The following is a 26,688-nucleotide window of genomic DNA, read 5'->3' as shown; positions in this document are numbered from 1 at the left end:
GACTCCGACCGCCAACGTTGGTCAGAACAGCCCCGTGGACGGTGCCTCGCTAGGGCCCCTAACTGCGCAAGCCCATTCCTAATAATCCATTTATATTTTTCAATCATAGATACATGTATGTACGTGGGTATATGTACTTCATCGTCAAACTCTGAGTGATGCACTGGTCAGTTTACTTCAGGGCGTTAGGAACTGGAATAGGCACTCGGGCCTCAAAGAAATCCATGCCAACCCTCTGTTCTTAAACAGACCTGGCCATCAGCAACATAAAGGAAGGTGGAAGTGTGTTGTGAAGACAAGTGTGCCTTCACAGCCCACCTGGCAGAGGGGCCACGTAAATGATTTGCTTTTTTGTTTTTTAAACTAAATTATATCCGGCTTTTTTCCCCTCCCTTCCCTGGCTGGGAGGACATCCCAAAGCAGTTATCGGGACATTGACCACCACCACCACTACTGCCTCCCCAGTGTCTAGAACCAGAATCTGGGAGCTCATAGAAATGGAGGGGGACCTGGCCAGCAGTTCGGGATGTTTGCTCTCACTTCCCTTCCTCTTGTTTCCCAGTGACAGTGCTGAGCCTGATCCTCTGTCATTTGCCAAGCATAGCGGCCACCAAGAAGCGTCTCAACAGTCTAGTCTGCTTCAGCCTACGTCACAAGAAGTCCAGTGATAAGTTGCAGAGAGCCTATACCACGTCATCAGAGGTCCTGACACCTTGAGGCATGCATGGGGCAGGTACTGTCTCCTCCACTCACAGAACCTTCCATCCTCCCAAATCTCAACCCAATTCTCCTTGGGTCCATCTATGCCTCTGCCCACTCTTTACCTCCTATACCTTTCTGCTATCCAAAATAACAGCCTCTATGTCTCCCACCCCACCCTCCACCAACCTGGATTTAGAGAAACCTTGGGGGGGGGGGTATCTTTTACTTCCCTCATGATAAATTTGTAGATATTTCTTTCTTTTTAATCTATGGGATTAAGAATCAATAATGTTTATGCCAAGTGAAATAAGTCTGACAGAGAAAGACAAATACCATATGATCTCACTTATATAGGGATTCTCAAAAAACAAACAAATAAACAAAACCCAGACTCTCAAATACAGAGAACAAAGTGGTGGTTGCCACAGGGAGGCAGGTTGGGGAGGGTGGGAGGTGAGGAATGGACACAATGAGTGAAATAGGCGAAAGGGATTTAGAGGTACAAAAAAAGTTAGGATAGGGGCACCTGGGTGGCTCAGTTGGTTAAGCATCCAATTCTTGATTTCAGCTCAGGTCATGATCTCACAGTCATGAGATGGAGCCCCACGCCGGCCTGAGCATGGAGCCTGCTTGGGATTCTCTCTCTGCCCCCCCCCCCCCATAAATAAACAAACATTAAAAAGTTAGGATAACTTTGGTTGGAAGGATAGAAGTAGAGACTAGAGGGATCACAAGATGGGCTTTGGGGATGCAGACAATATGTTATTTCTTGATCTGGGTGCTAATTACACAGTTGAGTTCGCTTAATAATTGATTGAGCTGTATATGATTTATGTGCTTATCTCTATGTATTGTACTTCAGTCTTTGAAAGTTTAAAAAATCAAAATGCCAAAAAGGCATACAGTAAAAAAAAAAAAGAAAGAAAGAAATCCCTTTCCCATGCTTATAGTCTATGCCCCATTTCCCCTCCCCAGGTGAGTAACATATTTAAGAGCTACAGTACCTTGTAAGTGCTGGTAGTCTTTTTGTTTAAACGTTTTATTTATTTCTGAGAGAGAAAGAGAGACAGTGTGAGCAGGGGAGGGTCAGAGAGAGAGGGAGGTACAGAATCTGAAACAGGCTCCAGACTCTGAGCTGTCAGCACAGAGCCCGACGCGGGGCTCGAACCCACAAACTGTGAGATCATGACCTGAGCCGAAGTCGGACGCTTAACCGACTGAGCCCCCCAGGCGCCCCGCGCTGGTAGTCTTTAGTGCTATTGCACTTCTCCTCCTTCCAGGCACACGGTCTCCCTGCATTTCCAGGCCTTCCAGAAAATGTAAGGAATATAAGCTGGTTAGATGGGGTTGTGTGACTAGTTCTAGCCAGTAAGTTGTAAGCACTTCTGGGCCAGGGCGTTCCGTTGCCACATTGAGATCCTCTGGACTTGTCTTTCCCTCCTGCCACAGCGACGCGCATGTTGTAGTTAGTGTTCTCCGTCAGCTTTGGTCTCCGAGGGGTTATGACAGGAGCCAATTCACAACGGACACAGGCATGAGGCATGGGCAAGAAATAAAGATTTGATGTTGTAAGCCACTGAGACCTAGGGATTGTGTGTGTGTGTGTGTGTGTGTGTGTGTGTGTTCTGTATATCTGAAAAGTACATGACCAGTAGAAACAGAAATCTGAGGAGAAATATGCATGCAGTTAATGTATTTGTATCTGTGAAGGTATTTTTTATGGAAACCCAGACTGAAAATTGCTTGTGAAAGTCCTGGTGATTCCAGGATTGCTTAGTCCACCTGCCCCACTGTGTCCTCAAAGACCCACATTCTTTTCCCTCTGCCATCCTTGGGTGTGCTGGCAGCCTCCTGTGTCGGCTACAGCAGATTCGTGTAATTCATTCCCTCCCTCTCCCGCACATACTCTTACCCCCCACACACATCCAGAGACAGATAAGAGGCCATTCAACAAAATGCTGAGAATGACAAAAGGAGCAGATCAAGCTTATTCAGGATATTATCATGTTAGCAATTCCGTGATGATGATTCGAAGTCTCTTTTAATGGTTGGTGTATTTGTTATTGGAGATTTTAACGCAATAGAAAGTGTTCTTTTGGTGGACAACCCCCAAATCAAGGAAGACCTGTGACAGCCAAGGAAGGACATTTGCTATTTGCTGGTACCTTGACGTTGCCCAGTGCTGAGCTCTGTAGTTTCAAGCAAGTTACTAACATCTCTCAAGCTCACTCTTCTCCCTCTAAAGGGATTAACAGTTGTACCTACATCACAGCTCTGGCGAGAGGCTTAAGTGAATTAATACAATATACAGTACTTCAGCAGTTCCTGGCCTGTAGTAAATGCTGTGGAACCAGCAGCCATTATCATTATAATAGGGCTTTGGGGGAGAATTAAATAACTTAATGCATGTAAAGGACTTGGAATCGTGTCTGATACGTAGTAAGTACTCAATAAATCTTTGCTGCTGCTACAACTGCTAGTATTATCATAGCTTTAAATAAGAAGATTGCAGAAGTTAAGGAGGGTAAAATATATAGAGTTAATGCTTTAAAAAGGAGTTTATCAGTATGAAGTATCATCGTCATGGTATTGTTTTCTGACTGTACGAGGTAATTTTAATAAATCAACATCATCTTCCTTGGCAAAGGTGAAAATACAATTATGTTTCTTAGAAACAATGTTTGCCATATAATTTCCATAAGAAGTAAGAGCTGGAGAAGAGATCTCTGCTCTTCAGAGATCAGGATCAAAAGAGATTCTTCAGGATGTTGGAAGAATGTGAACACCAGTATCATTTCTGCTTGTGATGTTTATTTGAGTCTTGGTGGGAATTTCTGGCTCCATCCGTGCTATTTAGGTCAGCACCTGCAAGTATAGTGCATGCTTTTTCACGAGTGGCTTTATATATACTTTAATGTCTGTTTATTTTTGAAACAGAGAGAGACAGAGCGTCAACAGTGGAGGAGCAGAGAGAGAGGGAGACACAGAATCCAAAGCAGGCTCTAGGCTCTGAGCTGTCAGCACAGAGCCCGACATGGGGCTCAAACTCAAGAACTGCAACATCATGACCTAAGCCAAAGTCATAGCTTAACCGACTGAGCCACCCAGGTGCCCCTCAGGTGAGTGGCTTTTTGATGCTACATTTGCTGCAGGTAAGACCATACATAAGAAGTTTTGGAGTTCAGAAAATGAGTTGGTAAATTGCTCCCTATCTCACTGAAGTAGTCTCTTTGTCTTGAGAATAGATCAGTTCAACAGTTTTCTCTTATTTCTGGAGAGGAGGTTGCTGGAACACTCCCACCAAAGTTAGGCATCTATATGGTGTAAGCAATTAGGTGTCTAATGAGGCATTTCTATGGTAGATTGGGGAAATCTAAAGGGGGTGCTCTTTGCTCCCCACAGACATGTAGGAGCATGTTTGCCCATAAATCAAGATGGCAGCCGGGTCTGTGGGGACAAAGGAAAAGGATCAGTAGCTGAAAGGAGCAAGTCGGCTGAAAGTCAGCCAGCATCGGGAAAAGGTCCCAATCGAGTCCACAACGAGTGCAGATTCACCCGGGATGAGCTACAGATGGAGCGGGAGAGAAGAAAGGGGTCCTTTGCCCTCATAGGTGCAGACAGTCTGACCTGTTCACCCTCAGACCTTCAGGCCACACCAGGGAGCCTCCCTGGCCAGAGATCTTCAGTTGTCAGAGGAGTGCTACGGAAGGCCTAGAAAGGGCCCGAAAGAGAAAGAAGAGGGAGGGAAGGATCCCTCCGAAGGACAAGAGGGGAAATCCCTCACCCTTTTGGGCCAGGACGGTCAGGCTGGCTCCCTCTGGAGCTTCAGATCCTTTCCCAGAAGTAACCTCGGCGGGAGGTTGTCATTTCCCCCAAGAAGTGCTAGAATTGCTCCACCAGGGAAAGTTCCAAGAAATTCCCGGAGAATCCAGGGAAAGCCTTGAACCTAGAAAGTCTCCTCTTGCAGGGCCCCCCAAATTTGGGGTGGAGTCCCCAAATATGGTGTCCTTCTTGATTGGATGGTGGCCCCCAAATGTGGGCAACCCAATTGGGTGGAAGCCAGCAGCCCCAACAGTGAAAGAATCCACCTGAGGCAGAACAATGGAGATAAATGTTTATTGAATACAGTGCAAGAGAGTGGTGGGCAGGACAGCAGAGGAGAGACTGTCTGCCCATTGTCGTCTTAATTATCATCATCAGTAATACATTTTCATTGAACACCTCTGTGTTTACTACAGAGTAAGCTAATCAGAAGAAGTCATCATCCCAAATATGCTCTGACAACTTTCTAAGAGACCTGAATGGTACAAACCATCTCTTTAAAAACTTCCTATGAAAGGCAAATAACACTACCCAGGAAATATTTAATTGATGCTTACTTACTGCCGTCAGCCTGTTTCCTATTGATCAGCTAGATGATACTGAATATATTTTTATGTGTTGTTTATAGTGTATTAGAACACTTTATATAATCTTACTGTTTTAAAAAATAAAGTTTAGAACAGTACCATTTGGGTTGAACAGACAGTTTATAGCTTTGGGATTATACCAAGCGTCGTTCAGTGTCAAGCCCAAATATCTGTTATAAATGGGTTGAGAAAGCTCGGTGGCCCAGAAGAAACTGAAGGAAACAAAGAATTGAACGTTTATTAAGTGCTTTTTGAGTGATGGCTACTTGCCTGTTATTTCATCTAATCCACACCACAACCCTGCTTTGTGATATTATCACCTACATCTTTCCAGGTGAGGGAATTGAGACATAGAAGTTACGTGACTTAAAAAAGAGCAGGAACCAGGGGCGCCTGGGTGGCTCAGGTGGTTAAGCCTCCCACTTTGGCTCAGGTCATGAGCTGAAAATGTAAACAAATTAAGAAAAAAATTTTACAGTAGGCACCAGCAATTGGGCAATGGAAGACCAGAGATCAGAGAACAAAAATTGGGTAATGGAGGTAACTAAGGATGGATATTCTCCCCAGCTACCTCTTAGGGGTTACAGCTCTCTGGTGTGCTAGAAAAGGCTTGACGTTTAGCAAATAACTCCATACTTTGTAAGACAGTGTCTAAAAAATGCCTCAACAGAAGCAAATGCGTATTTCCTGTTTGAATATGATTCCGAGTGGGCGTTAATAAACACTGACTGGCATTGCTAATAGGTGTAAAACTAATAATGGAGTCGGATCTGATTAGGGAAATAAAATCAGAGCTCTCAGTGTTCTTGTGTCCCATCCTGAGACAGGTCAAAAAAAGGGAGGGGGCAGCATCTACCATCTTGTCACCAAAGAATCATTCATTAACCAATTGATGTAACTTAAAATAGTATGCTGGCTTCTAAGGAATAAACTAGTACAACAAACAAATATAAACAGAGACATTTTCTGAGCACGCTGATGTGTTAGCCATTCTTTCGGTTCCCCCCCACCCCCACCCCCCAGGCTGTTGAAGTTGAGAGTCAGTGTCTCATGGAACATTGGCCATGAACTGGTGACACTGTGAAATGGCCCCTTAGAGGTGGGGAGGGCTGTGACTTTGGTTTTATTTTGTTGTTGTTGGTTTGTTTTAACTTCTTATTTTGGAATAATTTGAGACTTAAAAGTCTTTCAAAAATAGGGGTGTGTGGGTGGCTCAGTCAGTTGAGTGACTGAATTTTGATCTCAGCTCAGGTCACACTCTCATGGTTCGTGAGTTCGAGCCCCATGTCAAGCTCTGTGCTGACAGTGTGGAGCCTGCTTGAGATTCTCTCTCTCTTTCCTGCTTTCTTTGCCCCTCCCTCTCTCAAAATAAATAAACATTTTTTAAGAAGTCTTTCAAATTAAGAAGTCTTTCAAATATAGTATAGAACGTTCACATGCTGCCATTGATCCAGCTCCTCTAATGTTAACACATTATGAGACTATAGCATAAAGATCGCCATCAAAACCCAGAGATTAACATCAGTACAATGCTATTAACGAAACAACAAACCTTACTCCAGTTTCATGTACTTTTACATAACAAGAAAAATTGCAGGGGCAAAAGCTTGAATGGGAGATCTAAAGACAAAGACTGCGTGTATTTGAAATAGTTCAATGCACTGCCTTCTCTTTCCTTGAAAAATTGTCTTTAATAGATTTATTATATTGTCCAATTAAAAAAAAACTTGGGGCACCTGGGTAGCTCAGTGGATTAAGCGTCCGACTTTGGCTCAGGTCATGATCTCACAGTTCATGGGTTGGAGTCCCACGTCGGGCTCTGTGCTGACAGCTCAGAGCCTGGAGCCTGTTTCAGATTCTGTGTCCTCCTCTCTCTCTGACCCTCCCCTGCTCATGCTGTCTCTCTCTCTCTCTCAGAAATAAATAAAAAAACATTAAAACAAAAGAAAACCCTTCAACTGCCAGTATTCTCATTTCCCTTTAGTAGGCACTTTCCTAGGGAAATAGGGTTGTTAAATTTAGCAAAAATTAATGCAAGATACATACTTAAATTTGAATTTCAGATACGCAGTGAATAGGGTTTGTTTAGTATTACAGTGTCCCATGCAGTGGTGGGACATACTTATGTTTAAATATTATTTTTGCTCCTTTGAAGTTCAAATTTAACTGGGCTTCCTGTGTCTTATCTGGCATTCCTACAGAAAAGGACATAAGCATGGAGAGTGGAGCGTCGTGGACCGCACCTAGGAAGGGTGACGATGGCCAGGTGTCTTCAAGGTAAGAAGAGGCAAAAATTATTTCTCCAACATTCTTACCCATGTTCTGCTAGAGGGAGAGTTTCTCTATCAGAGGATAGAAAGCAGCTGAATGGAAAGGAAACCCATTAAACTGTGTCTTAAACTATTCAGTTATTTCATTAAACTATTTCCTGCAGCTGTTACCTGGGCCTGGCCCACCTCACCCAGACCTAGTATGTGGGTAAAATATGAGGGGCGGGGGGGTCGGCACGTTGGCAATTAAGCGTGCAGGGGCCTGGAAACGCAAAGGGAGAAGCGAACGCCCTCAGTACTAAAAGCAACATAAAGAGACTGGCCGTTTCCCCACATTGCCCTTAAAAGAAATAAAACTGTGGGCCTATTCAGGCGCTAATAAAACTGAAAATATGCCTGTCCAGGCCAGTGCCAATTTCCTGTAACTGCCTCTAGGACCAACCTAGAGTCTTAAACAGACGATTCAAGGTCTGTTTCCAGTGAGCTTGCCGCATGCCTAGCTCCAACATAAGATTTCAAGAATCCAAAGCGGTAATTAAAGAAACGCAATAAAAAGCATCCTGAGGCTTTCACCAATGGAAATCCTGTAACCTGATGAGTCCGCTTTGCCTGGGAAGTGTTGGCTGCTGCCTTAGTTAGACTCTGTCACTAACAATGTGCAGAGTCTCTAGCTTGGTGGCAGGGCCTCCTCCCCTCCCCCTCCAGTGCCCTGACCAGCCCCTGCCCTGTACCACCTCCTCCCTGGATGGGAGCAGCTGGCCAAGCTCAGAAATTGACCAGAGGGCCTGGAAGGGCCCGGTAGAGTCCTGTGGAAGCTGCCATTGCCACCTGAGAAGTGCCCATCGTGGGAGCACTGTGCCCTCCGGGGTAGTCTCCGTTTCCAGCAGGGACTTTCCTCAGTGTGCTGCCGTTTCTCATTTCTCTGTATAAACCCTCTCTGTCTTCCACCTGCCTTTGCTAGTTCCCTTAGAAGGCCTAACTGTTAAGTGATTTGATCCCACCGTATGTGTTGACCTGTGTGTCGATGAGGCAGGCAGGTCGGGCCCAAGGACCCTGCGGGGGTCTCGCAGGACCAGCCACGAGGGTCCTTTCCTTGGCTACACGCAGAATAGAAATCAACCACAAAACAGTAGGAAGTGAGAGCAGAGCTTATTGAAGCTGGAGAGAAAATACAGATACAGACAGTGTCTGGGAGACAGAAAGGAAAGGAGAGAGTCTGCTCTTTGCCTGGGGTCTCAGGTTTTTACTGAGGGCTGAGGTCTGGCCTTTGCGTCCTGTTGGGCATCCAGGAACCAGGCAGAGCGAGGACAAAGGTCCAGGTGTCCTCCATAAGGCACCTGTTCCTTGGAGCCGGGGGTCTTGGCATCGAGCTGTCTAGCACTGGTGGCCTGGAGTATGCACACGCGGGCCTCAGCCCGTCATTCTTACCCAGTCCTTCCTTCAGTGTTCTCTCTCGTGCTGGAAGCTTCTAAGGAAATCATCAACTTCTCGTCCCTTACCAGAGGACATACTCTCTGCACTATAAGGCTTGTGGGAAGTGGGGGAGCAGGTCCTAGCACGAATGGAAGCAAAAAAAGGAGCACAAAGCAGATTTTTTTGCAGTCCTTCAATCTTCCTGACTCTCCGATCTCTACCTACAGAGGAGGCCTTGAAAAGTATTCCTACTGCAGAAACGTCCCTAAGGCATTGAGTGGTTGAAGGAACATAGGATCTTGAGGCAGAAAACCTGGCCTCAAGCACTAGCTCTGTTCCCTACTCCCTACGTGACCATGGACGCCGTACTTAATTAACCTCTTCAGATGTCCTGTGTGTCAAAATGGATATAGTTCTTCTGGTTTGTCTCACAGCTTTGTTACATGGCAGAACTGGAAGGAAATGAGAGCGGTTTGTAAACTATAAACGTGCTCTGCTAATAATAGCAAACACTTCTCCGTATTCATCATGTGCTAGGCATTGAGTGTAGGTGCTTAGGTTTAATTCTCACAGTCATCTCACATGGTAAATCCTGTCATCCCCATTTTACAGATGATTATACTGAGGCACAGAGAGCTTAAGTATCTTGTCAAAGCGTCACAGTAAAATGGTGGCCTTGGAATTCGAACCCAAGCCATCTGGCAGCCATGCCTGCATACCGCTATGCTGAGAGACTTTCCGGTGTAATTAATGGGTTAAAGTCAATATTAGAAACTGAGGATAAAGATACTATTTCCCTGGCATCCCTGGTGCCATCACCGGGGGCTCTCCTGTGACCCTGTCCTTCTGTGTCTCTAACTGTGGGTCCCGTGGCGAGGCTGACTTGGAGGAATCAGAACCACTCGCTGCCTAATAGGTTTTGTCCATGTCTGCCTGTCACGTTTCATGAGACGCACCTGGCTAACAGCATATCCCACATTGCACACTAGCGGGGTCCGCCGCGATATTCCTGCCTTCTTAAGACCGACAACAAAACAGAAACAACCGAAAACGTCTATGGCTGCAAAACCTCAGACGTGCCTCTGGTAGCTCAGTTCCGTGGGGGTTTCTCAGTGTCCAAACAGTACAGACACATTCTTAGGGACAGGCATTCTCCTGAATAGTGAAGATCTCTTCCTCGGAACCCCAGTTTGAGAAACGCCAGTGTGTGCCGCAGAAGACCACACTGAGCCCGCCCCTAGGAAGTCCAGGTCCCCGTCCTGCCGCCGCCGGGACCCAGCCAGGGCAGTACTGTTGCCTCAACCGTAAAGTGAGACGGGCCCAACCGGCGCTCCAGTGGGGGCGGCCCGCGACCTACATGAGTGTCCAGACCTGGTGAGAGGCAGTAGTGAGTCACAACGACCTCAGTTCACTGTGGCCTTGAGAGATCGCAGGCTCCGTGTGTCCTCACCGTCTGAGTTTTTAAGAGGAGCCTGACATCCGTGACTTTATACACAAATCTGTTGATTCCAGGTGTTGGAAATGAGCACAGCAATGTTTAATGCATTGAAGAACCAAACAAAAAACACCTCCGTGAGCCAGAGCCTTCGCTGGAAAACTGGGTCGAGGTTCTAAACAAGATCAAGGGTTGTCAAACTGCTTCCCCTGAAGAGTTCCATAGAACTTTTGTGAAGGTTCTCTGGAGGTCAGGGGAGTCCAGCTCTTCCCCCGTTTCAACCAGAACAGCTCTATTCTGCTTTTTTTTTTTTTAATGCCTCTTTATTTTTGAGAGCGAGACAGCGACGGAGCGTGAGTGGGGGAGGGATACAGAGACAGGGAGACACAGAGTCCAAAGCAGGTTCCAGGTTCTGAGCTGTCAGCACAGAATTTGAGGTGGGGCTCGAACTTACAGACCATGAGACCTTGACCTAAGCCGAAGTCAGGCACTCAACCAACAGAGCCACTCAGGTACCCTCTGTGTGCTTTTCTAGTGATATTCTATGGGTTTAAGAATACTTCCNCCTCTTCACGCTGTCTCTCTCTCCTAGAAATAAATAAAAATATTAAAAAAAAAAGAATACTTCCACTGCTGACAATTAAAGTAGTTAATATTTAAGAGCACTTATTTGCAATTTGGTTGATGTAGGTAGAAAAGTCTTGATGGTGTACTTTAGAATTCTTCAGTGGGTGCAGACGGCTAAAACCAGGAGGTGCATCCCTCTCAGAGCAGTGGCTCCCTGGGTGTGTATCTGGATGCCGTTTGGGGGGGTTCGGCGTTACTATGCACCGCTGTCTTTCATTACAACTGAAGCAGGAAATACCGGTGTTAGACCCGAAAGCCTGGCTTTAGAGAAATACCGAGTTCAGCCAGCCAGCCCGTTTCAGTCCCAGGCAGGTTCTTTGAATTTATTTAGCAACAAATGGTGGTAGTGTTAACTGTCCCGAAAACGGCTCTCTACGAGGCGATTAGTCTGGAAGGTGGTCTTCCCTGCTCATAAAGCCCTTCTTAGACTTCTAACCGCCCATGTGTTTATTCTGTGGAGAAAAAAACTGGCACGTTTCGGAGAGCGTGCGGCAGGGAAGCCGGAAGTGACACCACACTCGTAGAGCCCAGGAGCCTCCCCTGCACACATGGGAGGGAGCTTTTACCACGCTCGCTCAGTGGAAAGGATGAGGCGTTGACCATACTGACAGACCCAACAGATAAAAGCTGCTGTGTGGATGCGGCAGGGGACCAGCATGCGCCTGTGTGTGTCTGTGAGTGTGTGTGTATGTGTGTTCGGTACAGACTTGGCCACCTTTATTCTCTCAGTGATAATCCAAGTGGCTCTACAGTTATTTTACCGCATTATCAAACCCCTCACCTAAGGGAGGGGGTTTATTTAGAATAATCTAAGGGAACCAAAGTGAATAGATGGAAATGGAGGAAAGAAATACAGAGATAGGAGAAGAATCTCTTGAACATTGCAATGTGATTCGCTTAATAAGTTTCTCAAAGGGAGATGCTGGCGGGTCCATCACAGAGGATCTAGAACTGAGATAAAACCATTTCATGATACTTCATTTATAAAGGGCGTTATGTGGAGAGTGGGGGCGGAAAGTAAAGGACTATGTGATAATTTCCCAAACCTGTACATGTGTCTAACCCTCATACTCACAAATCTGCAAACCTCACTCGGTGAGATTTCCAGGATTCACTGCACTTCCCATAATTCTACATTCTCTCGAGAGGCAAGCTGTGTTGACCCCATAAATCCTCTTTCACTTTGATCTAATTTGTGCCGTATGTGGCATAAGGTGGACCCTATTCCGGCAGTGGGCCAGGCTTCCATCCCTTAGCATCTTTATGTCTGTTTGGCTAAGTAAAGGCTCCAAGCCCAGGGCGGCACCGATACTACCAAGTTTCCTGGAGGTCTGGCTAGATCGTGTTCTTTTTCTTTTTTTCCAGAAGCGCTCATACGGATTTGGGAATGGAAACATTGCCATAATGTCCTGTATAGATATTCTCCCCCACACTGTGGTACACTTTCCATTCCCAAAGACTTTGAGACTCTCTTGTGCCTCTAAATGAGGTCTGTGACTTGACCTTTCTTTGCTTTTGATGCAAACTCTCAATTCCAGTTGGTCCGCAGAGCAGGAAGTATGTGTCTCTTTCCCACCCTGTTTGGGATGACACAAAGGCAGCACAACCAGTGTGTCATGAACCTGAGCACAAATGTGAGAAACATCAGTGGCAGCGCTCACTCAACTCTCATCTCTCCTGAGTGTCTAGATATGTGTATTTTACATGTAAACCAAAGAAAGAAATTGCTGAGAAAAGCACTATTATTGAGATGTTCGGGGACAGGCCCTGCATATCAGCTATTCTTCCACCATTTCATGCAAATTTATGTTTTGACAGGTGCCATTTCATTGAGTTGGCAGGACTCACTCTATTGTTTTTCTCTTCAGCCCTCTTCGGATTTCCTCTACAAGGCACAAATACCAAGCTGATGTGATAGGTAGATTTGTTGGCCAAAAGTGATCATCAAAAGATGAAATTGACAAGTTCTAAAACAGACTCTAGCTGTTCTTGCATAAGCTAGTCTCTGGTATTTTCTTTTGTAAGGTGGCTTAAATTTAGTTTAAGTGGTTAGTTAATTCTTTTTCTTTCCTCTGGTAAATTATTCATTCCTCAGCCTTGAAATGGAGATTCAGATAAATATCTGGCAAAGCAGATTTGATGACCGCATTTGTTTTATCAGAAGGGAGACCTCCATCCTCTCTCTAATAGCTCGGTGGGCCTCACCCAAGTGTTGTTTAAGTAGCCTCTCTGGAGAATCACAACACTCACTCTCTCCTTGGCTGTAATACCCCGAGGAGAATTCTGTTTCCTTCTTCATGTCAGCATAAGGAGATGAGTTTTGTGGAAGACGACAGTCGTTGGGACACATCTTGGCCTCCTCACTTGATTTAAAACAAAGATAATGGCTAATTTCATCAGCAGTGTCTCCAGAGACTAAACTTTTCTGAGTTTCCTTTCTAAGGGAGAATGTAGAGAACCTAGCACCTCCCTCCCTCCCTCCCTTTTAAAAGCTTTTCCTTTGTAAGAAGGTGCTTCGCTTTGCATTCTCCCACTTAAGTAACTTCTACATGTGAGGCTGAACCCTGAATTCCTAAGTTACAATGCCTAAGCTACGTATGCCCTCCTTAGCTCTCATAATCTTAAGGATGTTGGGCTGAGGTTCATCCCTGTGGAACGTTATGGACTTCAAATCTCTCAGAGCTTGTGCCTTTTATACATTTTACCCTATCAGTCGACCTTAACCTTTGCTCAAGTTCTTTTGAAAGGGCTATGTGAAGCCTGCCTGCATTCTGTCCTTCTCCCCTGATTAGTTTGCTTAGAACTGGGAATTGCTCTTCAAATGAGAACGTAGATAATTCCCTTGGAAACCACTGTAAACCTTCCATACAAATCTCTCTCTTCCTCCCCTAGGAACTGCTAAAAAAAGAATTCAGAGGAACTTGTTAACACTCTCTGTGTCTGGTAAGGCAGGACAGCCATGCAAGAAAGAGCTCATCTTCACAGGATGTAGTGCATAGGCAGTGGTGCACTGCCCAGACCCCCTTCTGTGAAGGAAGCTAGGGCTTCCTTGGCTGTGGACCACCCCCTTGACCAAGGTCACCCCCCTGCCCACATGCCTCACTGTCTGATGTGGGAATATAAAGGCCAGGTCATCTCAGCCCAACTTGGGACAATTCTGAATGGCCATTCTAGCTCACTGTCCACCAGTGGGCTGAGGCTGCTGAGAGGCCTGCATTGCCGTCAGCTTCTCTCTCAGCCCACAGCAGCTTCCTCCCAGATACTGATCCCAGAAGCAGTTCCTAATGCATTATTTCTGAAGCACCAGAAGTTTGTCAATAAACAGGTCTATACTTTTCACTGGGTCATAAGCTCATCAAAGGCAGAGATGGAGCTGATTCAGCTCTGGCCTCTTGAATAGGGCCTGGCAGTCTGAATGCACTCTAATGACACATGACAAAGTACATGGGAATCAAATCAAAATAGAGTAGGAAGCATGATGGGTCCTGTACTTTGCCAGTAGTCATCCACATGACGGTTGGAAGCTTTGTTGAGTCTCTGTTTCCTCAGAGGTAAAATGAGGAACTTTAACTGGATCATCTCTACAATCCATCCTAGCTTAAAGCTAAATCTTTAAAAGATTATTGATTTGTGGTTATGACAAATGTTCAGGCACAGAGGTGGATAGAATGGATTAGAGTGGCCTCTAATCCATCTCTCTCTCTCTTCCCTTCACATAATGACAGCTGTACACTAACTTGACTTTCCCTAGTGCTACTCTTCACCCAGCTCTGCTGGAAAAGGAAAGGAGAGTCCCAGGAGGCAACAACAGAGCTTCATCCTCTGTCACAGCACCTTTCAAACAGACTACCATGTTCTTTTGGTCATCGTGGAGGCAGAAGGGACAGAACGTAGGTATTATTCTGGCCAAATTTACTAGCCAAAAAGAAACCTGAAAAACACTGAAAGCTTAGGGAGCTTCAAAAAGGAGGGATGCCCCTCTCATTTCAGTAAAGATGATTGACTTTGAAGATGAGCTTTGTCCATTAGTCCAAAAGTCACAAATATTTTCAGGTTTTGTTTTGTCCTTGCTATATTCCTATACTGGTAAATCTACTAACTTCTGGTCACGTAACACAGATATAAAAGACTTAAAAGGCAGACTTTTGATAGAGAATATAAAGTAATTGTCATAAAGATACTCACTGGATTTGAGAAAAGAGTGAAGGGACCTCAGTGAAACCCTCAACAAAGAGAAAACATGAAAAAGAACCAATCAGAGATGAAGACTTCAAGAACTGAAATTAAAAATACACAAGAGGGAATAAATAGTAGACTACAGAAAGCCGGATGGATTAGTGGCCTGGAGGTCAGAGTGATGGAAAGCAATCAGATTGAATGGGAGAAGAGAAAAAAGAATAATAAAAAATGAAAATAGACTTAGGGAGCTCAACAGTGTCATCAAGAATAACAACATTCGCATGATAGGGATACCAAAAGGAGAAGAGAGAGAAAGGCAGATAAATGATAGCTGAAAACTTTCTGAATCTAGGAAAGAAAACAGAAATCCAGATCCATGAGGCACAGAGAGCCCCCAACAAAATCAACCCAAGGAGGTCCACATTAAGACACATAACAATTAAAACTGGCAGAAAGTAGCAATAAAGAGAGATTTTAAAAGCAACAAGAGGAAAGAAAAGTTAGTACCAGGGAAACCCCATAAGGCTACCAGCTGATTTTTCAGCAGAAACTTTACAGGCTAGAAGGGAGTGGGATGATGTATTCAAAGTGCTTAAAAAAGCAAGCAAGCAAGCCAACAAACAAACAAAGCTTTTGCAACCAAGAATACTCTATTCATCAAAGCTATCATTCAGAATAGAGGGAGAGACAAAGAGTGTCCCAGAAAAAAGCTAATAGAATTTATCACCACTAAGCCAGCCTTATAAGGCATGTTAAAGAAATAATTTTAGTGGAAAGGAAAGACCATAAGCAGGCATAAGAAAAGTAGGAAGCACAAAAACAATAAAATTAGGTATATCTATAAATATCATTCAAGGGATTCACAGAAGAAAAAGATATAAACAATGACAATATATACCTAAGATGTGATGGAGGATGGGGAGTAGGAGTAAAAATTTAGTGCTTTTTGAATGGGTTCAAATTTAAGTGACCATCAAGTTAATATAGACTGTTTTACGCATAAGATGCTGTCTATAAACCTAATGGTAACCACAAATCAAAACATGGTAATGGATGTGCAAAAAGTAAAAGGAATCCACGTATATCACTAAAGAAAGCCAGAAAACTATGAGAGAAGAGAGCAAGAAGGGAATAGGGAAGAACTACAAAAACACCTGTAAAACAACGAAATGGCAGTAGGTACATACCTATGAGTAATTACTTTGAATGTAAATAGACTAAACACTCCAGTCTAAAGACTAAGGGTGACTTAATGGATAAAAAAGCAAGACCTAAGGCGCCTGGCTGGCTCAGCCGGTTCAGTGTCCCACTTTGGCTAAGGTCATGATCTCACAGTTAGTGGGTTCAAGCCCCGCCTTGGGCTTTCTGCTGTCAGCACAAAGCCTACTTTGGATGTTCTGCCCCTCCCCCACTCATTCTCTCTCTCCCTCTCTCTTTTTCTCTCTCTCAGAAATAACTTGAAAGCAAGACCCATTTATATGCTACCTACAAGAGACTCACTTGAGACCTAAAGGCACATACAGATTTAAAGTGAAGAGATGGAAAAACATTTACCATGCTAATTGAAGGAAAACAGAAACTGGATAGCAATACGTACATCAAATAAAACAGACTTTAAAACAAAGACTGTAGTGAGACAAAGAAAGACACTACATAATCATAAAAGGAACAGTCCAATAAGAATTGTAAATATTTATGTACCCAGTGAGAGCACCCAAATATACAAAGCAGCTAATAACAAACATAAGTAAAAGCAGCTAATAACAAACATAAAGTAATAAATAGTAACACAGTAGTAATAAGGGACTTTAACATCCCATTTACACCAATGGATGGGTCATCCAGACAGGAAATCAACAAGAAAACAGTGGATTTGAATGACGTATTGGACTAGATGGCTCTAAAAAACATATTCAGAACATTCCAGCCTAAAACAGCAGAACACCCATTCTTTTCAAGTGCACATGGAACATTCTCCAGAATAGACCACGTTAGGCCATTAAAACAAGTTTCAAAAAAGTCAAAAAACTTGAAATATCATACATCCTTTTCAACCACAATGCTATGAAACTAGAAATAAACCACAAGAAAAAATCTGGAAAAAACAAATATATGGAGGTTACATAACATGCCACTGAACAGTGAATGAGTTAACTAAGGAGTCAAAGAGGAAATTAAAGAAATACATGGAGACAAATGAAAATGAAAACACAATGGACCAAAATCTTTGGAATGCAGCAGTAGCTTTTAGGAAACAGTCTTGTAACAATACAGGCCTACTTCAATGAGCAAGAAAAATTCCAACCTAACTTTACACCTGAAGGAGCTGCAAAAAGGACAAATTGCCAAACCAATAGAAGGAAGGAAATAATAAAGATTAGAGCAGAAATAAATGAAATAGAAACAAACAAAAACAATTGAACAGATCAGAGAACCAGTAACTGGTTCTTTGAAAAGATCGACAAAATTGATAAACCTTTAGCTAGACTCATTTAAAAGAAGGATTCAAATAAAATCAGGTATAAAAGAAAAGAAGTAACAACAGACACCTCAGAAATACAAAGGATTATAAGAGAATATTATTAAAAAGTGTATGCCAACAAATTGTACAACCTAGAAAAAAATGCAGATTTCTAGAAACATACAGCCTCCCCCAACTAAATGATTAGGAAGAAATAGAAATTTGAACATACCAATTACCAGCAATGAAATTGAATCAGGATTTAAAAAACTCCCAACAAACAGAAGTCTCGGACCAGATGGCTTCACAGGTGAATTCTACCAAATGTTTAAAGAAGAGTTAATACCTATTCTCAAACTATTCCGAAAAAAGAAGAGGAAGGATAGCTTTCCAATCCATTCTGTGAGGCCAGTTTTACCCTGATACCAAAACTAGATGAAGACACCATATAAAAAGAGAACTAATGAGCAGTATCTCTAATGAACATAGATGCAAAAACTGTCAACAAAATATTAAACTGCATACAACAATACATTAAAGAAGCATTCACTACAATAAAGTGGGATTATTCTAAGGATGCAGAGGTGGGTTAGTATTCACAAATCGGTGGGATACATCTCATTAACAAGAGAAAGGATAAAAACCGTATGATCTCAATAGATGCAGAAAAAGCATTTGACAAAGTATAACATTCATTCATGATAAAAACTCTAAACAATGCAGGTTTAGAGGGAACATATGTCAACATAATAAGGGCAATGTTGGAAAACCCATAGCTAATGTCATACTCAATGGTGAAAAACTGAGAGCTTTTCCTGTAAGATCAAGAGTAAGACAAGGATATCCACTCTCACCACTTTTATTCAACATAGAACTGGAAGTCATAGCCAGGGCACTCAGATAAGAAAAAGAAGTAAAAGGCATCCAGATTGGTAAGGAAAAAATAAAACTTTCACTATGTGCAGATGATATGATACAGAAAACCCTAAAGACCCTACCCANTGTATATTGTATATTATATATGTATATATAAATCTGTTGTATTTCAGTACACTAATAATGAAGTAGCAGAACATGAAGTTAAAAAATAATCCCATTTACAATTACACCAAAAAGAATAAAATATCTAGGAAGAAATTTAGCCAAGGAGATGAAAGACCTGTACTCTGAAAACTTTAAAACATTGGTGAAAGAAAAGGAACATGACACAAACAAATGGAAAGCTACCCCATGTTCATGATTGGAAGAAGCAATTTTGTTAAAATGTCCATACTACGAAAAACAATCTAAATTTTGTTATCAAAATACCAACTTTTTTGTTTCACAGAACTAGAACAAAAATAGTCCTAAAATTTGTATGGAATCACAAAAGATCCCAAATAGCCAAAGCAGTCTTGGGAAAGCAGAGCAAAGCTAGAGGTATCAGTCTCAGATTTCAAAATCTATTGCAAAGCTATAGTAATTAACACAGTATTGTACGTTTTTGAGCCCCAGCTTCATCTCTTGTAATCTGTGTGACTTCAGATAGGTTAATCACCATCTCTAAGCTTTTATTTTCTCACCTGTTAAGGAGGAGTGTAGAGGTAATAATGTGTATACATATTGTGAGAAATATGTGAAGTATGTGGCATGTAAACATGTAAGGAAAGATTTAATAGAAATTGTTCCTTACCATAGCAAGCCAGGCCACAGTGGAATGGTTGATAAAATAGAAACATCCTGTCTCTGGCAATGTCACAAGATATCCCTCCTTCCCACCACCCACTGTACCTCTAAGAGCTCTCACCCATTGGAGAAGGTGAAAATGAATTGGGACATCACAATATGGCACTGAAATTGCCTCCTGGCAGAAGCTGGGAGTTTTTGAATTTATTACTCAGCTTCCTGGATTTATTAGTTTTTTCCTTTTATCGTTTAGTTGCTCCAAGGTTTGTTCTGCTAGTTTATTGCCAGTGAATTACTCCCAGCTGGGGTCGTGGCAGACCCACTAGTATAAGGAAGTACCCGAGCAACAGTGGGTGTTGGGGCTGGACTACAATTACACCAAGCTTAAAGTGCCTCCTTATTTTTAGATTCCTAAAAAGGGACCCTGAAGAATACTCCCTTACAATGAAGAAAACCCTTTGTTGTAATTAATTGGTTCATTACTGTGTTCCCAAAAGATGTAGTAACAAATATCAGGGACTTTAAACCCCATTGTTTTAACTGGCCCAGCCGACTTGGCCTATTTTGTCAACTTATTCTTCTGATAATTCCTCCTTTCACAGTTTTCAAATTAAGACCCCCAGCTTGACAAGCAACTTTTTTGCTAAGCACTCTGCCTTTCATCTTGCGTGACTTACAGCTCATATGCCTACATGGCTTAACACTAACTGTACCAGGTATTGGACTGAAAACTTGACTTGTTAATCTTTGCCACATCCCTAGCAGTTAGTTACTATTATCGTACCCACTTAGCAAGTGACAAATCTGCACTTAGCCCCAAGTACATGCAACTTAAGAGACACAGTTGGATTTTAATCCAGATCTAACTCCACAGCCCAGGGTTATCAACTTGTAGGGGTCCCTAACCTTTTTTGAGACCACCTCTCTGGTAGTCTGATGAAATTTATGGACCCCTTCCCAGAATAATGTTTTTTTTTTAATATTTTTTATTTATTCCTAGGAGAGAGAAAGAGAGACAGCGTGAGCAGGGGAGGTCAGAGCGAGAGGGAGATACAGAGTCTGAAATAGGCTCCGGGCTCTGAGCTGGCAGTCAGCACAGAGCCCGACGCGGGGCCCGAACCCACGAACCACGAGATCATGACCTAAGCGAAAGTCGGACGCTTAACTGACTAAGCCACCCAGGGGCCCCAGTGTTTTTAAATTTAAAAAAGAAAAAGGAAGAGACAGGCTTAAAAGGAAGCCATATTGAAATATATTTATCAAAATAAACTCATTTATCATATAATACATTTTATTAATAGACTAAACATTATCTAGAGGTAAATCTAATAACTACCTAAGTTTTACAGTGATTGTGGGTGTAAACAATATTCTGAGATAGCTGCAACAGCCACAATGTGTTACAAAAGTCATCTCTGATTTCTGTGGGTGATGGGTACTCCAAAAACTACTGGGGATTATTTGTCACCCTAGTTTGTGGGCCCCCTGAATCTCTCCATAGATCCAACAGAAGTCTATGGATTCCAAGTTAGGAACTCTTAGCAACAGACTGACTCTTAAGAATAATTTAGTACTTTCATCTCTGCATTATCTTCCATTTATTCTATATACATTTATTGAGTGCCTAGTGTATGCTAGGCACTGTTCTAAGGACTGGGTATACAACTTTGAATAAGACTTTGTGCCTGCCCTTATTCCCTACTAAGATAAATGTGTAAACTGATAATACATATCACAGTATGATACCAAGATGTAAACAAATTATTGTGGATATGCTTGTTTGTGATTTCTAAGCATAAACTATAGGCTGTTCATTCCCTCTGGCTAAGCAGTCTGAAATAGGCTTGTACGATTATAGTACTTTTCTCTCTCATTTCTCGGAAGTGCCTTCCACTGTGCATCCATGCCAAATGGAGGGATTTTCCAACTAGTTTCTCTGTTCGTCACAGTCTGATGATCTAAAAACAGAAGATATTTAATGCAGGGAATTGGTCACACAGATGATGGAAAAGTTGAAAAGATGATAGGGAATAGTGAGGCCACTGAGAGATTAGAATAGGAAACCCTTAACCCTAGGTTGGCTGGAGCAATAAAAGAAGGTCGTGTTCCCAGAGCCCAGAGACTGGGATGGCCCACCGGAAGTGTGTAAGCATAGGGGAACAACTTTCGGCAGGAGTTAGAGCCGCAGAAAATGCACAGCCATGGCAGAGACGGGAGAAGTAATACCTTGGCTTTTCCCTTCCTCCTGTCATCTGGTCTCCCACCGTTGCCTCCTGTTGGACACATCCATGTGGAACAGCTGATATGAGAGCCTGAGCAGTGCAGGCTAGGAGTCAGGCTCTTGCTGTATAGATAAAAGCTGAGGAAAGGCAAGGAATGTTCCAAAGGCAAACATGCCCAAGATCAGCAGAGTTATATTTGTTCTTTACATGCAATCCTCCTTCCTGTCCCTTCTCCTAGATACATGACTCAGATCTGCATTCAGTGGCCTCCACGAGTATTAACACACACCAGACCGTGGCTTTTCTTCTTTGGACCTGTAAGAACTTCTCAAACTTGTCAGTGCCTATGACTCTTCATTTTGCTCCAGAACCTCCCTTTTTTTGAATATCTGAAACGACCCAGTATGCGGCAAGGTTCTCTTATGTTGTATACACAAAGGATATTCTTAACGGGTGATATCAATCCCGAGAGAGCAAAAATTGGTTCTTGGAAGAAGGTAACGGAATGGGTGAAAAATCTTAGATTTTACAATGGTTTGGGATTCTCTGAAGTTCAACTCTACCTGACAGTACCTTATTCCTTAGCATTTAATTTCTCTTATCAGGGAGAAATTTTATTTTGAACATTAAACAATTGGTTTTGCTTCTCAGAACGCAATAATGAAAAGCAAGGAAAGATAGCAAAATATTGCCCCAAAAGGTGAAGAATACTTTCTTCTTAACTTTCATCTCCTTGTCCTACTCTTATACCAATAGAATATTTTCACTTCCATGCTGAAGCTTTCTTCATGGATTATTCTTCCTATCCTGGTAAGAAACTCTACAACCAGAGTTGTAAACAATAAAAATCAATGTGGGCTGATTTTACAACAACAAATTTTTTTAACTAATAGGGTATTGGGATCTTAAGAAATATTCCAAGTTGCAACAAAATAAAGAGAAAAAAGCAGGAACTTATGAAAATAAAAGTTAACAACAATAAAAGTCCAGGTAAATCCAAAAGCTAGTTCTTTGAAAGGAATGATAAACATTTCTGTAACTAGAGATAAAGAAGAAATAATTTTTAAGTGAATACTACACGCAACTCTATGGCAAACATTTTAAAATTAGAAAAAAATAATTTTGTAGCAAAATTAGGAAACTGAAGAAGAAGAAAGCTTGAATAAACCAGTTACCATAACAGATACTGGAAAGTAATTAGAGTCTACCACTGGACAAAATACCAGAACCAGATGGCTTCACAGCTGAGCCTTACCTAACCTCTCAAGAACAAATTACTCTAATGTTATTTAAAATATTCCAGTCACTGGAAGAAAGATGAAACTCCCTCCAGTTTATCTTATAATGATAGCATAATTTTAATACCAAATCCAGAAAATCAAAATATAAAAATAAAATTTCGGATCCATCTCATACATGGATACAAATTTATAAATTCTGAATAAAACTTTAACAAAATCCAGCAAAATGTCACAGGAATAATACATTATAAAAGAGTGGAGCTAATTTTTACAAAATTGAAAATAATAAAGCAGAACTTACATAATGTGCAAATGGATGTGAAGAATACTATTAATATAACCTATTAAATGAGCAAACTAGAGGGGGAAAGCAGATGTTAAAGGTCTTCTGATGAAATTTATTACTTAACCTTTATAAGGAATCAAAGTTAGATTGCCCTCCGTGACGGAGGATGGCTACAGGGAGCCCGGCACCTCTGGCTGCAGGATTAAAAGCAGCCAAAATATGAGACAAAAGCTATTAATCTGCAGTCTCCTTTTGAAAGAGGTGGCACTCATGAACAGCTCTGATGGAACATTGGAGCAAAGGCTGATAATTCGTCATGCACTCATTCATGGATCATTTACTAAAACCAGGGGCACCAGGGTGGCTCAGTCGATTGAGCATCTGACTTTGGCCCAGGTCATGATCTCACTGCTCGTGGGTTTGAGCCCCGAGTCAGGCTCTGTGCTGACAGCTCAGAGCCTGGAGCCTGCTTTGAATTCTGTGTCTCCCCCTCTCTATGCCACTCCCCTGCTCGTGCTCTATCTCTTTCTGTTTCTCAATAATAAATAAATTTTAAAAAAATGAAGTGAAAAGCTAGGTGCTAAGGAAACAAAGATTAATAAGACCACAAAAAAGTAAGATTGAATTAGAAGGAAATAACTTACATATAATAAAGATTAGTTAACAAATAATAAAACATATTATCAGGCTATCATACTATCATAAATGATAAAACTGTAACAATTTCTGTTAAAGTCAGAAACTAGACTGCTATGTCACCATTACCATTTTTATGTAACGTTGACTTGGAAATTTTAACAACTGAAACAAGAATAAAAAATAAAATAACTGATATAAACTTTCAAAAAGAAGAGGTAGAAGTAGAAAACCTAAGAGATCTTGTTACCAAAAGAAAAAAAAATTGACTTATATGATCTAGGCAAAGTGGCTGGATAAAAGATAGATGTAGAAAACAGAACAACACAACTTTATCCTGTAAATAAGCCTAAAATTGAATATGAAAAGAAATTATTCCACTCACAATCATGATTAAAATTATAAAATGCTTAGGAATAAGTATAATTTAAAATGCAGAGTCTAGTAAATTATGAATGTCTTAATGAAAGATATAAACTAAGGTATGCATAAATGGAAAGTTTGGATACACGCCAATCATGAGTTTTGATGGAAAAAATATGAAAATCTCAACCCTGCTAAACTAGTACATAAATTTAATAAAACTAATTATTGCAATGGAGCTCTTTCATGGCAAAAGGAAGGAGAAGATGAAAAGAGAATTAAATAAATTATTTTAGAGTTTATACCAGTGGATAAGTATCGAAGAATAACCAAGAAAAGTGTGAAAAATAAGGTTAGTGGGTGAGCAGGAGGACATGCTTCAGCAGTTTAAAGAACATTCCATCATCTGCTTTGACAGCATGTTATTGCCATTTGAGAGACAAATCAAAATGCAGTCACGTAGACAATCCAATTACATATGAGAATCAATATATTATAAAGATAGTGTTTTCATTTCAGTGGGAAAAGAGTGAGTTACTCAATAAATGGTGGTGACACAGTTATCTGACTGAAAGAAAATAAAATTCGACCTTCATCTTATACAATATATAGAAATAAATTCTAGGTGGCTAGAAGACTTAAGTGTAGAATAAAGGAAAAATTACACAAAAATTTGAGATACAGTGTGTGGATAAGAAAAAAAGATAAAACAGACATTTTTTTCATCTATAAATTTAAAACTATTTTATAGCTAAAAAAACAAAGTCAATAACAGTAAGCTTGGAAAAATACTTGCAATCCTGAGAACATACGGGTTTAATTTTAATATACAAGAATCTGTTTCAAGTCGAAAGAAAGAAATAAAAATATTTAGGCGAAGGATACAAAAGGACCATCCATAAGAAGGTAAATTCAAATGGTCAACAACGTATCGAAAGATGAAACTCACTAACTGTTGAGAAAAATGCAAATTAAAGTAATAATAAGGTATTGTTTTACGCCCACAAGAATGGCAAATATTTCCTTTTTTTAAAATTTTTTAACATTTTTTAACGTTTATTCATTTTTGAGGGAGAGAGAGTGCGAGTGGGGGAGGGACAGAGAGAGAGGGAGACACAGAATCTGAAGCAGGCTCCAGGCTCTGAGCTGTCAGCACAGAGCCCAATGCCGGGCTTGAACCCAGAAACTGTGAGATCATGACCTGAGCCGAAGTCAGACGCTTAACTGACTGAGCCACCCTGGCGCCCCATGAATGGCAAATATTTTCAAGTATTATAACACCTGTTCTGACAAGTATGCTGCAAGAAACATGAATTGTTTCAGCCTTTTGGGGAAGCAATCTGACAATATCTATTCCACTTAAATACATACAAACACACCCCTTTTGAATATTTAGAGGGGAGAAAACAGAAAACCACATTTTTTTTTATGTTTTTTATTTATTTCCAGGAGAGAGAGAGCGACAGCGTGAGCAGGGGAGGGTCAGAGAGAGAGGGAGTCACAGACGGAAACAGGCTCCAGGCTCTGAGCTGGCAGTCAGCACAGAGTCCGACGCGGGGCTCGAACCCACGAACCGTGATATCATGACCTAAGCGAAAGTCGGACGCTCAACCGACTACGCCACCCAGGCGCCCCCAGAAAACCACATTTTTAATAGTAAAGCATTGAAAGCCGCCTCTTTGGGATAAAAAATGAGAAGAATTTCTAATAACACTTACCTAATTTAGCATTATAATGGTTCCTAGCCAGAGAAGTAAGGAAAGTAAAAGAAGGAAAAGTCAGAATTATCAGATAACACAGGCATTATTTGTAGACAACAAAGTTGTAGGTCTAGAAGATTTGAAAGAATCCAGAGAAATTATAATAATTGGAGAGTTCAGCAAGTTTGCTTGATAAAAAGCTAATATATAATCATATTTCTAAATACTAGCCATCAAATAGTTAGAAAATAAACTTTCTTAAAAATTATATTTATAATAGTAGTAAAAATACCAGATGCCAAGGAATATTCTATCAGAAAATATGCAAGACCATTTTGGAGAAAACTAAAAATTTTGAGAGAATTTAAAAATTATACAAATGGAGAGACATACTATTTTCATGGATGGAAATCCTAATGCCAATTTTCCCTAGTTCAATAGATTTAGTGTGATCTCAGTCAAAATTCCAGCAAATCTTTTTTTTGCATGGAACTTAGCAAGTTGATTCTAAAATTTATATAAAACTACAATAGTATTTGGCCAAGAATTTGTTAAAACCCTCCTGAAGAGCAAGGTTCTTCAAGGGTTGCTCTATCACATATTATGACTTTTTATAAACTTATAAAAACCAAGAGAATATAGTACTGGCATAGAGATAGAAAATAGACTAAATAGAAGAGAAAGCCCAGAAACAGACTTACGTACTATAACTCAAGTGACAGTTTTTCCCCCTCAAAAGAAGAATTATTACTTGCCTAGAGAAGTGTGGTTTAAAACCCAGGGGTCCTTCACTGTAATTCTCCTAACACATTTTCCAAAGACTCTGTCCAAAGAATCCATATATTTTCTGCCACAAGCACTTTGAGCAACACTGGATCTTCTGGTAATAAGGTACAAGGGAGAAAATTGCCTGTACCAGTGCCTTCCCAAGTTGGAGAAATTTGCTCTGGGCTCCGCACAAAGCTACTGCCTTTCCAGTCACCCAATAAACGAGTCAGTATAACACAATTGTATCAGTCATTGTATTAGGGGCAAGAAATCTGACCATAGTAGTTTAAAAAAAATTTTTTTTAATGTTT

The 26,688-nt window shown here is 41.4% G+C and overlaps 1 long non-coding RNA gene across 1 annotated transcript in view; it reads left to right on the top strand.

Moving 5' to 3' along the window:
- Positions 1 to 569: 569 nt before the first annotated feature.
- The window catches only part of LOC144236382 (uncharacterized), a 45,768-nt gene continuing 19,649 nt past the window's right edge, over positions 570 to 26,688 (top strand). Inside the window, exons 1-3 of the long non-coding RNA XR_013336509.1 lie at positions 570 to 733; positions 3,640 to 3,821; positions 7,313 to 7,388. This is a non-coding gene — a long non-coding RNA (uncharacterized LOC144236382). The remainder of the gene's footprint in view (positions 734 to 3,639; positions 3,822 to 7,312; positions 7,389 to 26,688) is intronic.

Source organism: Crocuta crocuta, unplaced genomic scaffold (assembly GCF_008692635.1).
Source record: "Crocuta crocuta isolate KB4526 unplaced genomic scaffold, BGI_CrCroc_1.0 scaffold24, whole genome shotgun sequence".
Taxonomy (NCBI): domain Eukaryota; kingdom Metazoa; phylum Chordata; class Mammalia; order Carnivora; family Hyaenidae; genus Crocuta; species Crocuta crocuta.
Note: the sequence above shows the minus strand (reverse complement) of the source record. Positions and strands in the feature narration are given on the sequence as shown.